The sequence below is a fragment of the Anopheles marshallii genome, chromosome 3 (assembly GCF_943734725.1).
Source record: "Anopheles marshallii chromosome 3, idAnoMarsDA_429_01, whole genome shotgun sequence".
In the NCBI taxonomy this organism is placed as follows: Eukaryota; Metazoa; Arthropoda; class Insecta; order Diptera; family Culicidae; genus Anopheles; species Anopheles marshallii.
Genome location: NC_071327.1, coordinates 7,107,510 through 7,123,364, shown reverse-complemented (window position 1 = coordinate 7,123,364; position 15,855 = coordinate 7,107,510).

Genomic DNA, 15,855 nt, shown 5'->3' with positions numbered 1-15,855 from the left:
TACCTTGCGCGATGTTTGACGGAGACTGAGGAAGAGAGTGGGAGAGATTGGGCAAGAGTGTCTCATTTACATATTTATGAAACAATGCTCCCCCGACGGCATGCATTCCGGGGTGCGTTGTACGTTGTCGGAAGGTTCTACTTGTTTTGTTCTCCCGGGGTAGTTGCAATGGTAAGCGTTGTTTCCGGTCAGAATGCAAAGCGCAAGGAATGGAGTCGGTTTCCGACAACTTTTGCATTACACCCAACCAAAAGCCGGGGAAAGAGTGGGAGATTGAAGAAAAACTATAACGATAAGGGGACGGGAGTGTGTGTATCGCCCAAAAGACACTCGAAGATAGGTGTATCTGCGACCATTAAGCATATAAAAGCTTAAGCCAAAAGCTTCTGGCCCTCCCGCCAAAAAACGCAAACACTTATCGGCTATTGATATCTACTTATTTATCATATTTATATTTCTTTTCGTTCCGCGACGGGACGTGCCCACCTTCGGGGCTATATTTTGGGGTGGTTTCGACGCGCTGAGGTTGGGGACGATGTCTTATGGTTCTACTGCTTCGTCCACAAGTGGGTTCTTATCTTGGGAAGTGTGGGCCGGTGACGGTACGAGGAAGAATGCTAGTGAAGGAGCGCTGATTTTGGATCTTTTTCGCTTTGTTCCGAACCGCCAGGGTTGTTTGAAGCAATGCCGGTTAGCAAAGGTTACCGAAGACAACAGGTTGAATGGAGATGGGTTTAGTTTTGCGCCTTTATGGCATGCTCAATTACCATTGTGGAACCAATAAAGTGATTTATAGAAATAAATTGAAATTAAGGGTAACAGAAGAAAGTTTGAAGGAGTAAAACAATGTTTATCGTGTTATACGAGAATTATCTTTTTAGAATGTAGTTGGTACAAGGAGATGGGGTATAGCGAACTAGAGACGTGCCAGTAATATCTTTCCAACGTAACGTTCGAATAGTATTAGAGCGACAATCTTGCCGTTTCTTACTTGCCATATCCTCCATCTCAAATTCCCAACTGCTATCGCATCTTACTGAAATAAGTCCAAAAACCCCCGACGAAACCATCATTTCTCGCGGCGACTGGCGAGAAAGATAAGCAAAGCTTTTAAGAGACATTCCACCACACCCAGTGCCAGCGTGCCGCCTGTTGGCCAGCTGGATGATCGGATTTTCGGATCGAGTCCATCCGCCCGACAACGGTCAAGATATGGCGGAACGCCGAAAGAAAGATGGAAGCGTAGATTTCGTACGTTAATTGATTAATTATCGATACCCCGCCGCACTTGGGACCGGTGAGGGGGGATAAAGGGATGGCCGGACATTCGACGCTTCGGACCACTCTTTCCACTGAGGCGCCCTTTGTTTTCTTCTCCCTACTCACTCCTTCACACACCAAGGTCAACCAATTTGTTCGTCGAAAGTGCAACCTTCAAGGCGAACACCAGCTTCAGGTTCCTTCCGTTCCGCCTTGGTTCCTTTGTGGCCACATGCGCCACAGTGCGTTTTATGTTAATTGATGTTATTTTTCATGCCGATAAGACACCGCATACTAATCTCGCGATCGCCGCTCACTAAACGACGAGGCAAGGGATCATAGCGATCGTGAGGGAAGTTGGGGGAATTGCAGGGTGACTCCTCGGAAGACCGACTCCTCGGCTCCATCGATGTATCTTACTCCCGGAGGCACCAACGTACGAGAATAAAAATAAATGCACTCGTTTATCGCGTTGCTGTGTGAGTAGTCTTTTTTAATTTCATCTCTTGTCTGGTGTAGGTATGATCGTTTTCTGTCCAGTATGAGCAGCTCTACACTCAGCTGATCTTGAGGTTTGTAGTGTGTGTGGATTGTGGACGCGTAGATTGTGACAGCGTTTAAGCTCACGGACAGTAGATGGGGTTAATCCTCCCCTTTCTGGGCATTGCAACCCAACTCCCGGCCAGGGCCAGAGCTATCGTCCATGGCCATCTGGTGTAGATGCTTGTCTAAAGAGTGTAGCCTGTAGCCGTTTCTCTCGCACTTGCTACCCAACCTAATATCGAACAGTGGAGCGTAATGGAGTGGACGATCGTAAAAAATGTTTCTAAACCGAATGCTTTTTAGATAAAATGTTTGCCAGTGTTTGTGTAGGGAGTTGTCCAGCTGTCGATGTGCTCCATTTGCTTAAGACACGTCATGTTTGTTAAAAAAACAACAGACTACTTTGATGCTAAAATGAATGACAAATTGACAACAAATTGATTGAAGTTATTTCAATAGCGATTCTATATACAAACCCTGAAGTATGATAAACATCAAATTTACTGAAGATTATAGAGACCGTTATTTTATACTAAAGTAAAGTTGATTAGTTTACATAGACATTTTTCAAAACACATTTTACCCCACGAACGAAAAAAGTATTCATAGAAGTCACACTGGGAATTCTTCTACCAACGAATTCCACGCTTCCTCACTCCAAATCTCAACTTCCCTAACTTTCATCTGGAATCTTTCAATGGAACTGACCTTTCCTTAAACCGACCTGATGTCCTGATGGGGAGAGGAAACCGGAACCAAGAGTAGCGGACAGCTTATTTGCAGATTAATTCGAACAGTCGGAAAGTTTTCCCTTTCTCTCGTTGCACGTTGACGCCGTGTGGTCGTTAGAGATTTCCGCCTTTTATCCTTATCTGTGGAAGGAAAAAGTGGAAACTCTTTTCCCGCTTCGGTTTTCTTTTTGCTCGAACGATCAATCAGAAGAAGAATCGTAGAGTTCCCGAGTGCATGGGACGTTTCCCCATTGAATCGCAGGAGTTTTCTTTTATCTACGCTTGGGATGTATTTTTTGTCCGATGTTTCAATCCTCGGTTTCCTGGCGTTGGCTGCCGGTGTGGTCCGGGACGAATTCGTTTCGGGGTGCAATTTGTGTCTGAGAGAATCTGCGGTTATCGTGCCGCTCGATGCGGTTTGTCTTGTAGTTTGATGGACAAATTAGCTTTCGCTTAGTAATGGCACACCCTCATGGCATGGAAAGTGTTGGGATAAAGGATCTTCTGGTCAGTTGGACGGGTGAGGATCGTTTCAAAGAGAAAAAGTTGCGAAGAGAAATAGATTGTTCGAATAAGAAAGTGTAAAAGTCGTATGAATCTGCTTTTGACAAATTAACTTCGTAATCATTTCGAAGGACGCGAAAGGGAAAGAACTTTCTACCGTTCCTGTCTTTCGTGTTTTTGAAATGACAAACACCACGTAAATCAAGACAATTTGACGCATAACTTCCTGCGTCGGTATGTTTTGATTCATTACTCTGTATTAACAGTGAAAGTCGTCAGTGTCGCCTGGAAATAGAATCGTCGAAGGATTTTTATTTTGCCTTCTCTTTATTGAAAATAAAACACGATAAAGTGTATCCAGTATCTGTATCATCCGCCACTGTCAGTATCATCGTCATCGTCACTGCAGCAGCTATCTGAGACCGGCGTTTGTACGGCGACAGTACGTGCACTTGTTGCGATCTTCGTCTGGGCACGTACATTTCCAAGACGGAAAGTGATAGCGACGCTTTGCTCGGTTGGGAGCACGAGATAGGGGCAAGTATTACAAAGGCGAAATGGGGAGTACCTCCCAAACACCGTCGTGAGCCACCTCTTGCACTGATTATGTTATACATCTTGTAGTTGTTTTATGGACCCGCCGGAAATGAGCCAACACTGGAACTCTCTTCCATTGGGTAATCAGTTTAAAAGCAATTGTTGAGGAAATCACGAATAATAGGTTCTTTATCAGCGATTATCAAGCTAAACGATGACGAATTGACGCCAGTCGATCGAAATCACAGGCTACGCATCGGGAAAGTTCGACTGTTGGGAATCCAGTGAACTCTTCATCCACTATCAGCTGCTCGTGTCACAGGGAAGTTCTAGACGTTAGTCATTAGGCTGGTAGTGACAGATTAACGTCTGCTAACGAATGATTCATAGGAGTCGTCTGGAACAATCGACTGATTGTGGGTAGAAGATGAAAACAGAAAGTAAATTAGTGATTGTGTCGATTATGGAGCACATAGTCTCGGCAAACATTATGCACATTTATAACCAACCTGTCATATTCTGTCGTGTACTAAGTATTTGTGTTAAAATTCCTTAGTCATTTAATGTTCTTCAAGAAAGTTCTCTAAAATCCCCACAATAACCACTCATGCGCTTGGAATGTCTGTCGATGTGTTTGCCGCTTTTCGGCAGTCAATGTCACGAGGAGGCAAGAAGACGAAGAAACGACAATAATTCATCGTACGATTTATCAAATCGTTGTCTCATTTATATTAATATGGATAACGTGATAGCGCTGAGTGCTATTGTCCCGACACATTATCTGCGTGAGTCGCGGGAAACCGAAACAAACGTACAAAAATCCATGCTCGGTACGTGGCGGGGTGTCTGAAAGCACGAGAGACAACAGTATCAAAACTGGTCCTGTCCGGAGGCGTTCTGTGGCGCCTGCAATCGACGAGTCCCTTCACCGCTCAATCTCCAACGCAAAGGCCCTTTCGCTCTGGGCTGCAAGGCTTGAGGTTGAGGTGAGATAAAGTTTTCCAGATTAACCTCCGGAGAGTGCAGTTCGTGCGATAAGACGTAAAAAAGTGGTCCTCGGTGTCCAGACAAACCGTTGCAAGATGTGCACACACGATGACACGCATACAAACGAAAGGAACAGCGAGAGACCTATGGATGATATGTACGGAAAGGAATGTGCCAAGACGTCAATGACGACGAAGGAGTTGACCAATGAGTTTGGATGGGATTGAGGAACTGTACCAGAGAGTGGAATAGTCCCTAGACGAAAGTGTCTGACGTAAAGACTGTTGTAAAATAATTTGGTCCGGAGTTCTTGAGGGTGATCTCTTCGGTCGAAATCACAAAGTAATCTCATCTTTTGGTTAAAAACAGTGACATCCATATCGATGGCATCATTTGTGGTTTTATATTTTCGATTGTGCTGAGTTCAATGTCAATCTTCATTAGATTTTGTTTCAGTTTAACTCTAAATCTCGAATTCCTTTGATTTACTGTAGTGGAATGTAGAAATAAGCCAATCAATTAAATCAAGGAGATTGCCCAACTGATTCTATAGAGTGCCAAAGTAGTTGCTTCAAATTTTAAAGAAATAAATCCCAGAACCTCAAAACTAAGGTGACTATAAATTCCCACTTCCATTAAACATCGCTCGGTTTGCAAAGATATTTGTCCATTTATTTCTTACTTCTGGTTAACATTACTGCCTCTTATGCATGTTTAAAGATCCTGCACCAATTCGTAACTCCAATCCGTTCGATAAGAGGTTGGTCCACAGCGTCCTCCGAAGAAGAACGAAGATTCTCTTGTTTTCTACTTTTCGATGGCGCCAATGTGTCGATGATGACTACGTCGGAACCAAGAGAAGAAGCCAACATCCTGCCCTCGATCTACCGATCATTCTGCTTTAGGTTCGTTAGTTCCCCAAAGACCCTTGTCCTCCCGTTGCCTTGCCAAGATAAGACACCTCTCAGCGTTTGGGCTTTTTAACGCGCGCCAACACGCTGCGCACTGCGGTGGTAATAATAATATCAAATTGCAATAAATTTGCTACAGCTTGTTTCCAGTTGCAGTTTTTACATCTCTTCGAACGCCATTCTATCGGTTTTGTACCGTGGAGGATTCTCCTGCATGCAGCCAAATCGAAATCCGTCCTCCATGAACGCGATGCACGAAAATTCGGCGACCGGATTGGAAGCGTTTTTCGTCTGCAGTTTGTGCATTGTAACGGGGAATGTGAGACGATTGCACCATCTTTATCTATGGTCGAGGTGGCCCAGGAATGGAACGCTGGACGCGAGAAGTGGAGGGATTCTAGAGATAGCGATACGTCGACGTTTGGATGTGCTTCTCGGGACAGGATACAGCGGGATGCTTCGATGGGCCACAGCACCATCCCCAGAATCGGTCCATTTTCCAGCGCGATAGTCTTATCCTCCTCGACTTCTTGGGACGAAGGCTGAAGGAAATGGCATGATGAAGACAAGGGAAGCGATGTTCCCAGCGTCTCCAAACGACACTATCAAGGAAGTAAGCAGTTTCTCTCTGCATGATGTTGTTCTTGGATTCTCTTCAAGTTGGATCCTTGAAGGAAAAAGACATGGGGAATGGTGGTTCTGAACGAGCCCTATCGCTTTATTTTCATGCGATGTGGACCGTTCCTCGGGCTTGAGTTGGAGAGGATAGTTTCGTTCGTTTTTCCTACTTCCAACCAGTGAAGGCAGGAAATATTTCCACTCCCTTTCTTTTCCCCGTGAGTCGTTCGTTTGGCAATTCCTGCGCTTTCCCAGGAGAAAACGTCATGCAAAACAGCAGTAACGAATTCTTCTGCACGATCAACACAACACATCTTTCAACTCGTGTAGATAAGAAGCAAAGAAAAACCTCCCGGTAGGTGATATCGCTATGAGGACATTCGTATATCGTAGGCGGCTTCGCTTTGGTAAAAGCAAGCTCAGGCACTTGGCTTGTGTCGGGTGATGGCGTTAGAAGGATTGAGTTTTATTGAATTAGTATAATGGTCCACGGTATGGCACAACTTTCCTCACTCTCACGGACACAATCGCACGTATAAATACACTTGCACGGTCGGTATCTCGAATGCCAGAGCCATGACCAGAGTGCTTCTGCTTTTCTAGTGTTGATATGGGCCGATATGAGACGACGGGTGAACCAACATCGGACGAGCTTGCTACTTGACTTGGTGGTTTCTTGAGAACATGTTGGTTCTCTTTCAGACACACACACGTGCCAACGTATCGGATGGCAATCGAGAAACGAGCGGATTCGTTGGAGTATCGAAGAGATGTGTCGAGCAACATACAAAGGAATCGGACGTCCTCTTCGTCTAGATGGCGTTTAGAGCTCGGCGATTCGATTGACAAGGAAGGAGAGGACGTTTTGGTGTGTGGTAGGAGCCGAAGTCTCACCCTCTTGCCACAGTATCGTCCTTGTGGAAGCTGTTATTTCAGGCACGCTTGGAATTGTGTTGCTCGCCTTGCGGACCACATGCCACTCGTCCTTTCCCGCCAATCTTTGATCATTATCAGATCCACATATTCATTCTGCTGACGGTTGTACATTTGTTGGCGCGATACCACCTCCAGCGGTATTTCCACTCAGCATCTTCCGGCTGGAGTCCTTCCAGCACCCAAGTCCTCTACGAGTGCTGAAACAATAGTCCTTACAAATCAGAGCCTCCAAGTGTTGCGGTTGCTTGCTTCGATGGTACAAGTGTTGCTTCCCGTCGCATAAAGCTCTTCAACAGGATACAAAAGCGCGTGGTGATTGTTTTTGGCACTGCTTAAATATGTATGCAGTTTGTATTTCCTGTGGAGGTTGGGTGTAAGCCATCGCTGGGTAGTGTCACAGATGATGGTTGTGTGAGTGATGTTGAACACTTTAATGCACTTGTTGGATAGGTCTTTGTGGTCATACTATTTAGGGTGATAAATGTAGGGCAAATAGAGATTTCTTTGAATGAACTTACTCACCAAAGATATTCAACATTGTATAATATTTTCGAGCTGCAATGATGTGGAGTGATTCTAATTATCTTTCGACCGGAAATGGTGTGCACCAAAGAAAGCAATAAAATTGAGTAATGAATTTCCATCGGTCACTCAAAATGGCCTTATCATGATCTGCTTCTTGGGTCAGTTGGAGCTGTGCCTCATTCGCTGCTTTCATTTATGTCCTGTTAAAAGATACATCACGGTCCTCGCATCTCTGATTGCAAATATCCAATATAAGCAACAGTGAGCGAGCGAGTGTGTGCTGTACACGAGTATCAGCGTATTGGTATGGCCACTGCCCACAGCCGATGGGTGCTTTCTCCTTGGAGCGTATCTATAATGAAATCTTATCGTTGGCCGAACGCCATTTGCCTCTTCTAATCCTCCACAATCCTTGAGCAGTTTTTCATTTTTGGGCAGTATTTTCGCTTCCCCATGTCCATTTGGCCACTCGCCACCATTGTGGTCGTTGTGAGTGCTTTTTACGATTGTGTGTAAGCGTCCATTCGGTTGTCGGATGTTTTCATCTGTTTCTCCAAGCCAATCTTTTTCTTTATGTCGTGCCTTTGCTCCGAATGGGCGACTTAAGCCCCACTATCCGACATCGGAAGCAATTTTTGTGCAGCTGAAGATGATAGGAAGATAATTTGTAGCTTTTCTTTTCTTCCACATTACGGCGGATGAGAATTGAAAGATATATTGGTTTGTTGTATTGATTTGTCCGAAAGTGCTCATCATAAACTATCCATGAAAAGTGTACGCCAAGCTATGTTGTGCATGGAATTTATTTAATCCTTTATTGTTGTGTTGGTTCAATTGTCACCACAACGTCAAACACGTCGCTGCGATTGCAAGACTTTGAACAGAACAGCAGCAGCATCCAACACCGATGAACAGAGAAAGAAAGGGCATCAATCAGATCGAGATGCTACCGTTTTGATTTCGCCACGCGAATACGACAAGTGATCGATCATTTTGACATTTGACACGCCAATCGGTTGTTTGATATCCCAGTGCGAGGTTGTTTGTTGCTTTGGTAGAGATGATGTTGATGTCGTTCGTTTCGTTGCTCATCAGTGCGCGAGATTATCAGTTGCGTATGTTGTGAAAGAGTTGATGGCGTCGTATGGAGAGATTACTCTCGATTGGTTGCGCATGGGGTCGATGAAATATGGCTAGGTGAGGGTTTATTTTCTATGTCTTTGCTGGCATACGCCGAATAGATTTCCTTGTTTAACGCTTATAAAAAATGATTAGCGATTTATTTTCTATCTTTCTAATTACAGGTAAGTCACCCTCTGCCGAACTCATTTCGGACGCTAACAGTAAGTACAATCGATATCGGACCCATAAATCATCCGATACCCAGTGGCCCCAAAATCTGATTGATTGTGACTATCGCTTATCATCACTCACGGGGAATGAACATGTGAGATTCGATTTGTATTCGTCCTTATCGGCAGCCGGCCGAATTCGGTTTGCTTAAACGATTATTGATTATCGGCGTCGAATAGAATGTTGACGATGATTCGCATTTCGATTAAGCCATGAACCGCCGATAGACGGAACGAACTAATTTATCTCCCAATATACGGTTAATGCGGTTCGGCCAATGATGGCGCCTATTGGTGCTGGTGATAAAATGACAAACGCTCATCATATCCGTAATCCACGGTGAGTGAAAGGATTGCGATTTATCAGCGGAAGGTTTGGCCTTATATTATTCGCATCATCTTATCGCGGAATGATAAATGTGACTGAAGCGATTAATTAATTAACAAACGATGCAATGTTGATTTTCAAAGTATTGGATGAAATGAAGGACAGGATGATCGAGAATGTAAACATTGATGGTGTGTTTATTTCGCGCTCTGATCCCTATCGCGGCCTCCAGTGCTGTGTGTTACATTCTCCATCTTCGGTAGTCGACTGAAGTGTTTACTGTTTTGGCCCTAAGCACGTGCCTTCGTAAGGTTTGTTTACGGAATGACGGCCACTGAGTTGAAGTGAAAGTTATTGATACAATATTGATATTTTCCGTTTTATGATTGCCCTGCAGTGTGCGCGACGGCACGGGATAAAGAAGTACCACGCGACTCAATGGAATGTGATGCTAACAAATTGATTACGATGTGTGATAAGGTGGCGCTTGTGGTTCCCTCCGCCGTGTTTGGATTGAGGCAAATAGGAGGGAGAAATGTTTATTATGTCATAGGGTGCAGTTGGTGAATGAGCCGAGCAGCACTGTTGCTTGCCAAAGGGCAACAGATGATTGTGAAACAGAGGGAGTTCCGCAGTTATTTTTGATAATTTACAAAATAAGAACGATTTCGTAATTTAAATTTTTACTGCCAATACCAATTAACTAAGGGATGTTTGTATAGACTTCTGTCCCTCATTAGACTTTAGTGAACAACGAATGGCCCCTTGACTAAGCATCCAATTGGAGCTGATCAGAATCACCGAATCGAAATCAATGTGCAATAACAAACTAAAATCGGATTCCGTTTTGTCCGCTGTCAATTTCGCACAACTTATGCTTCGGCTGCTGTTGTTGCTGCCTTCGCTGCAACTGTCGCAAAGCGTGTGAGATCCAATCTCGATCGTTACGACAACACAACCAAGGCGACATCGTTTGGTTAAGTCGTACAGCACCAACGAAACTACAAAACAAGCGAATGCAGTGACATTTCGAAACGAGTCCCCCATTCCACGTCCGATGGGTTCTTATTGGTACGGAGTTTTTAGATTCATGGCATCGATCTGGAGTTGGTGGAGTTTTTGTTTTTTTGCTGCATTTAGGTGCAATATGGGCTTATGTGCTATTGTGCGACCATCGGAGGCTTCGGTGCATCCAACGGTGGCCATAGAGTTGGTGTTAACGAGGTTCACCATAGACGGAGGCAATAATCGATGACTATCGGGGGATTTCTGGCCTATCTCTTTTTGGTCTGAGGTTATTTGAAGAGACCCGCGATATTTTGAACTGTTGTGGAATGTTTGGACATTCCGTGGATATAATGATACTTCGTTATTTAGAAGATTTTAATGTATGAATATTTAAAATTATTGTAAAATTATCAACAGATTTGAGTAATTTAACAAATAATCATGAAATATGCGCAGTGAAATAAGATAGATTTTTGCATAAGAGTGAAGTTAAGATTCAATGTAACTGTTTGTTTCCTACATGTGACTCGATTGCCACGATATCGTAGCAAAGTAATTTATGTCACTATCGCCACAGCCAACAACTGGTGATAAATGGAACAATCCCAACCTTGTCTGGTAGCTGTGGCATGCAGACAGGTGTTTCTTGCACTTCCTCTTCCTGTAAACGAGCAGTTTTCCATGTTCGACTCGAAAAAGTCATTCCTCCAGCAAGCCCGGAAAAGATCGTTACGTCCTACTGCTTCCAAACATTCCTCTTGTTCCTGCTGTTTCCAAAAACGATACAAACGAAACCAACTTCACAGAGCCACCATCACCAGTAATCGAGTACCGGGCCCGTTATCGGCTAATTTTGATCTTTTATGCTACAAATTCTTGATTGAAATTTCGTGATAATTACAACATTGTTTGCCTAAGACAGTGAAGCAGTCGAGTCTGGGGTTGGAAATGCTCCCCTTCGAAGTTTCGACGTCGACATTTTGGGGAAGTTCTGTCACCATCTTCCGGAAATCGTTTCCGACGAGACGAGGGAGCATTGTAGGATGATATTGCGGGTTGAGTTGGTGTGTCGAAGAAAGGGAACAAGCATTTGAGACGGAACGAGAGAGAATTAAGGGAGTAAAGGGATGTCATGTTCCGACGCTGTAGTGCTCGGTATCGTTAGAATACGATGAGAGAACGTGAAGGCGAACGTATAATCGGCGACACTAAACTCTGTGAAATGAGTCGCCACTGTTGATGCATTAAGCGGTTTCAGTCTTTTGGCTTGGGACAATTTCCTTCTGCTTTGGGCGGGATAGGGGAGGCGAAATTTGGTGGTAAAATCATCCCTCGGTGTTTCTTGTTTTCCTCATCGACACAGCTTGTATGTCTTAATCGAGATTTAATTGTACGACATTCGTCAACGGGTTTAATCGGTTCGGATACTGGGGAAGTGATACACATCGCACGGAGGAAGCTTTATTCTGAAGCAAATGGAAATGGACAATGATCTTCGAAGAGCTTTGGTGGTTCATTCAAGCCCTGCGTGGGATTGCTGAACGAAGTTTCCCCCCAAGCAGAATAGAACACTTCAGAGAAGGTCACAACTAAACGGTTGAGAAATGAAGTGATTAAAATCGTATTATCATCTCCTGATGATCTCTCGTCGTGTCATAATGATGAAGAGTTGTTCTAATGCCAGGAAACATACAGTCAAAGGGAAAACGTGGAAAAGAGGTTGTCGAGTGAATTGGAATAGGTTTCTTCCAAGAATATTGAAGAGAAGAATGAAGCAATCAATAAAACCAACCTCAACATGACAAGTTACGATTTCCTGCTGAGCGAATAAACCTCTTTCTGGTATGAATTCAAGCAGTATACAGCACGTCATGTCTCCAAAGAAATGTAATACAAAGCCACAAGCCCGCAGAAATTAGCAGACGTGCGCACGATGCTTGTATGAATTTTATTTGCCACCTTCGAAGACTTATCGGCGCCATCCCGCAGCGACCGGCGCAAACATGCAGGTTGTAGTATTTTCCTGCAGGAGTCAAGACCCCGTGTATGTTCCGTGTTCATGTACTCAGCCCGTCACCTTGACCTCAGCACTTGGTATCGGAAGACGGGAAGAGCTTCGGCAGGAAAAACCGTCGAAGTAGAATTTGTTCAACATTAGCAGGGTCGTAGCTTTGACTGGTCACGCTGTTAGGGCACTCAAAGTTCACGTCGCTTAATGGCACAGACAAACTGTTTGGAACAATGCAAAATGGAAATTTAAATACTAATTACTGCGCAAACAAATCGTGAATTCGGACAACGAGACTGAGCAGCAGAAATAAGCGAGGATGTCGTTGAAAGAAGGCGGGCTTCTATGAGATTACTGCACGTTTTGCGCCATTACCGATAATTAGTCAAGCGGGACGATCGTGAGAAATGTTTTAGTTATCGATCGATGAGACCGAGCAAGACGATTTGAATTCTTTCCAAATTGGTTCCATTTTGGCTAAAGTTAATGAGAAAATAATATACTTTATGAAAGTTTCTTTTTGTATTTTTCATTTTACGGAAGATTTTGCTCTCAAGAAGAGGTATTGGAATTTTTCTGTATTTACTGTGAAGCGTTGTTTGAATGTAAAATATTTTAAATCTACATCAAGAACACATTCGTGTCTCGGTTCAACCACTTTCCATTCCGTTTCCTTTAACTCTTTGATTGCTAAGAAACGTTCGACTCCCTCCACGGAGGAGGGCACGTGAGAATTGCATCACGATGTAGATCCGAACAGGGTGATTTCACATGAACTACTCTCCACCCTGGACTGGAAATGGCGCGAAAACGGTCCGAAACCACACGATCGCTGGCCGCGATGACCACGAAACCTTGAAGCCACCCGCAGGATCGGCCCGTTCGGCCACGAAAACCCATATAACACTTTCACGGCTCGTTAAGGTTTATTATTTTCGAGGCTCGGCCTTCTCCGGCACGGATGATTACCGGCGGATCAGCGGTGGACGACGGACGTATAATCAAGCGGGACGAAGAAGTCGATATCGCTGATGGAAGATCGCGTGCGGCAACGGAAAATTCGTTCCGTCTGATGCGCAGAAAAGTGCTCGCGCGGTCCAACTTCTGTTCCGTTTCGTATTCGCTCGTGTTCTTCTCGTTTTACGTGGCACACATTCATCGTAAGACTTTTCCTTTGCGTCCTTCTCCCGCGCGATGCAGATGTGATCGCATCACTCGCTTGGCGTTGCATTGGAATTTCCTGCATCTCCGCGAACGCTGGTGTCAGTCCGTTGGTTCGGGCTTCTTCAATCACCACTCACTTCGAATCATCTCCAGTTCGAAGATGAAGGTGACCGTGTACTCCCGCATCCAGTGTGCCCTTCGTGGGGAACAATGTAGCAGCGGGTTTGCTGCTTCTGCTGTGGTTGCTGCTGATTGATCTTGTGACGCAGTGAGTGAAGCAAAGAGAGAGTCCGATAATAAATTCAAACAGAAGAACACATAACTTTCGACAGTGGCATCGAGAATTTGCGTTTCGTGCGGTTGTAAATAGAGTGGGAGTTGTTCTTGCTATGAAATTCCTTGAGAATTTTCACGTTTTGAAGTTGGAGTTTGTTCAAGAGAAAGTTTACTAACAGAAGCTGCTGCTCTTTAGCAAATATTCGATTTGATTCCTCTACCACTAACATCAGTGATCTCCTTAATATCCACTCTCGTTCAATAGTTTCCTTATCATACTATCATTTTCGTCTTCCAGTTGAAGGAAAAGCAGCAAGTAAGAGCATTCGTTTCTGTTCTTCGTAACAAGATAGTCGAAAGGAGATAGTTACCGGGCCACGGCAGCACTCCCGGACGCAGCCAATGAGAAGGAACAGCCCCACAAACGGGAGATGAAGAAGCGTGAAACTCAAATCAAACGAAGCGATCTTTCGTTCACTCGTTGTTTAATGTAGTGTTATGTGGATTCTCTTCTTGTTGATCGTCTTTCAGAGCCACACAGCGGCAAGTACGGCGTGTTTTACCTTAGTTTTACACTCGCTACTCCTTGACCGCCTTGTATTTAACGTCTTCCATCTCAAGACCCGATGCAGCGGCTCTCTGACTGCTGCGTTGGTAAAATGTGTGAGGAAGAGTTGTTGTTGCTCTGTACACTACAGAAAATGAAGATCGTTTGTGCGGAAGCGTTCAATGCGTAGTTACCACCCCGGTTTCGCTGGGAAATGCGTTCCTCCCGTGAGACTCCGCAGCACAGCATAGATCGATCTGTTTCCTTTCCTCCGAAACAGGATTACTGGCCAATCAGCATCATCTGCATCAGGTTGTTAAAGAGGCAAATAAAAGAAAAGAATCCGAAACTCCCAACAACCCACATCATCATACCACGCACCTCTCGATGATGATGGTGCGATAGTATTGCGCAGGAAATGCGATCGATAAAATTGTTATTCTCGTAGTCTGGTAATGGAAAAGTACGCCCTTAGTACCGTAGGCTTTGCCTGGTCTGGCGTGGTTGTTGTTGCGTTTGGTAAATATTCGAAACGCACACCTTGAAAGCGTGATTCGAATCGCGATCGTGAATGAGATCTTTCGGTGCGAGGTCGCCGATGGGGGCTGGAACCGGCTTTTGCTGGGCTACGATGGCATCCGTGCGATATGAACGCGTTCAGGTGTTTTGTGTAATAGGAAGGCAATTTTCATCCTTCATACGAAGGAACATATGGGCAAGATGTTTATGGCTAGTACAAGTTTGGCGATTTGTTCTTGACTACATGATGCTTTAATGAGTGATAGTGATGTAAGTAATATTGATGGACGTTTATAAAACTCAGTGGATTTTTCAATTCAATCGAATATTTTTGAATGCTTAAAGACTAAAAAAACACATGATGTTTCCTGTTGGGGTTGGTTAAATGCATGTAACCCGGTGCATGTGTATCGATTTGTATCCAATTTGAGTCCACTTCCCGACATCGGCAACGAATGAACACAACCCATATGTTACCGCCGATGCATCGAGCTGCAGCTGTAAATCCTCCTGCTTCACTACAATGCATTGTATTTGTATCGCGCGATACAAATCTGTAAACTCTCTGTGATTCCCGTACGTACTGTTTCCACGTTGGATGATTATGGATGCCGTGCATTTTTATTTTCCGCACGCCGATTTCTCGTTACGATAAGGCGAAGGCCTGGTGCGTTGCGTTGTCGGAACGGTTCGCGCGTAAAAGAATGCGTTTCTCGTGGTTGCATCGTTGATCTTTTGTCGGTTGGGTCGGTGTTTTGAACTCCAAAAGTGTAAGGAATTCACATTTAAAATTTGACCGGATGGACGGTTGGATCCAACACTTGAGCGAGAAACAATCGCATCGGAAATGGCATTTTTATCTCAATCCGTTTATCTGAATTTACGTGAAGTACAGACAAATGTGCAAGTGTTATTACAATATCATGAGCATAATACACATGGAAATGTGGTCAGAAATAACTATGACATAATTCAATGTAGGTCTCTTCTGTGGTATAACGTGCTCAAGCTTTTTAATATCGAAAAGAGATTGAATATTTCTAGTTATTCATCCTCTCTTATAGAATATCTCGAACATGTGTTGGATCCAAAGGTTAGACA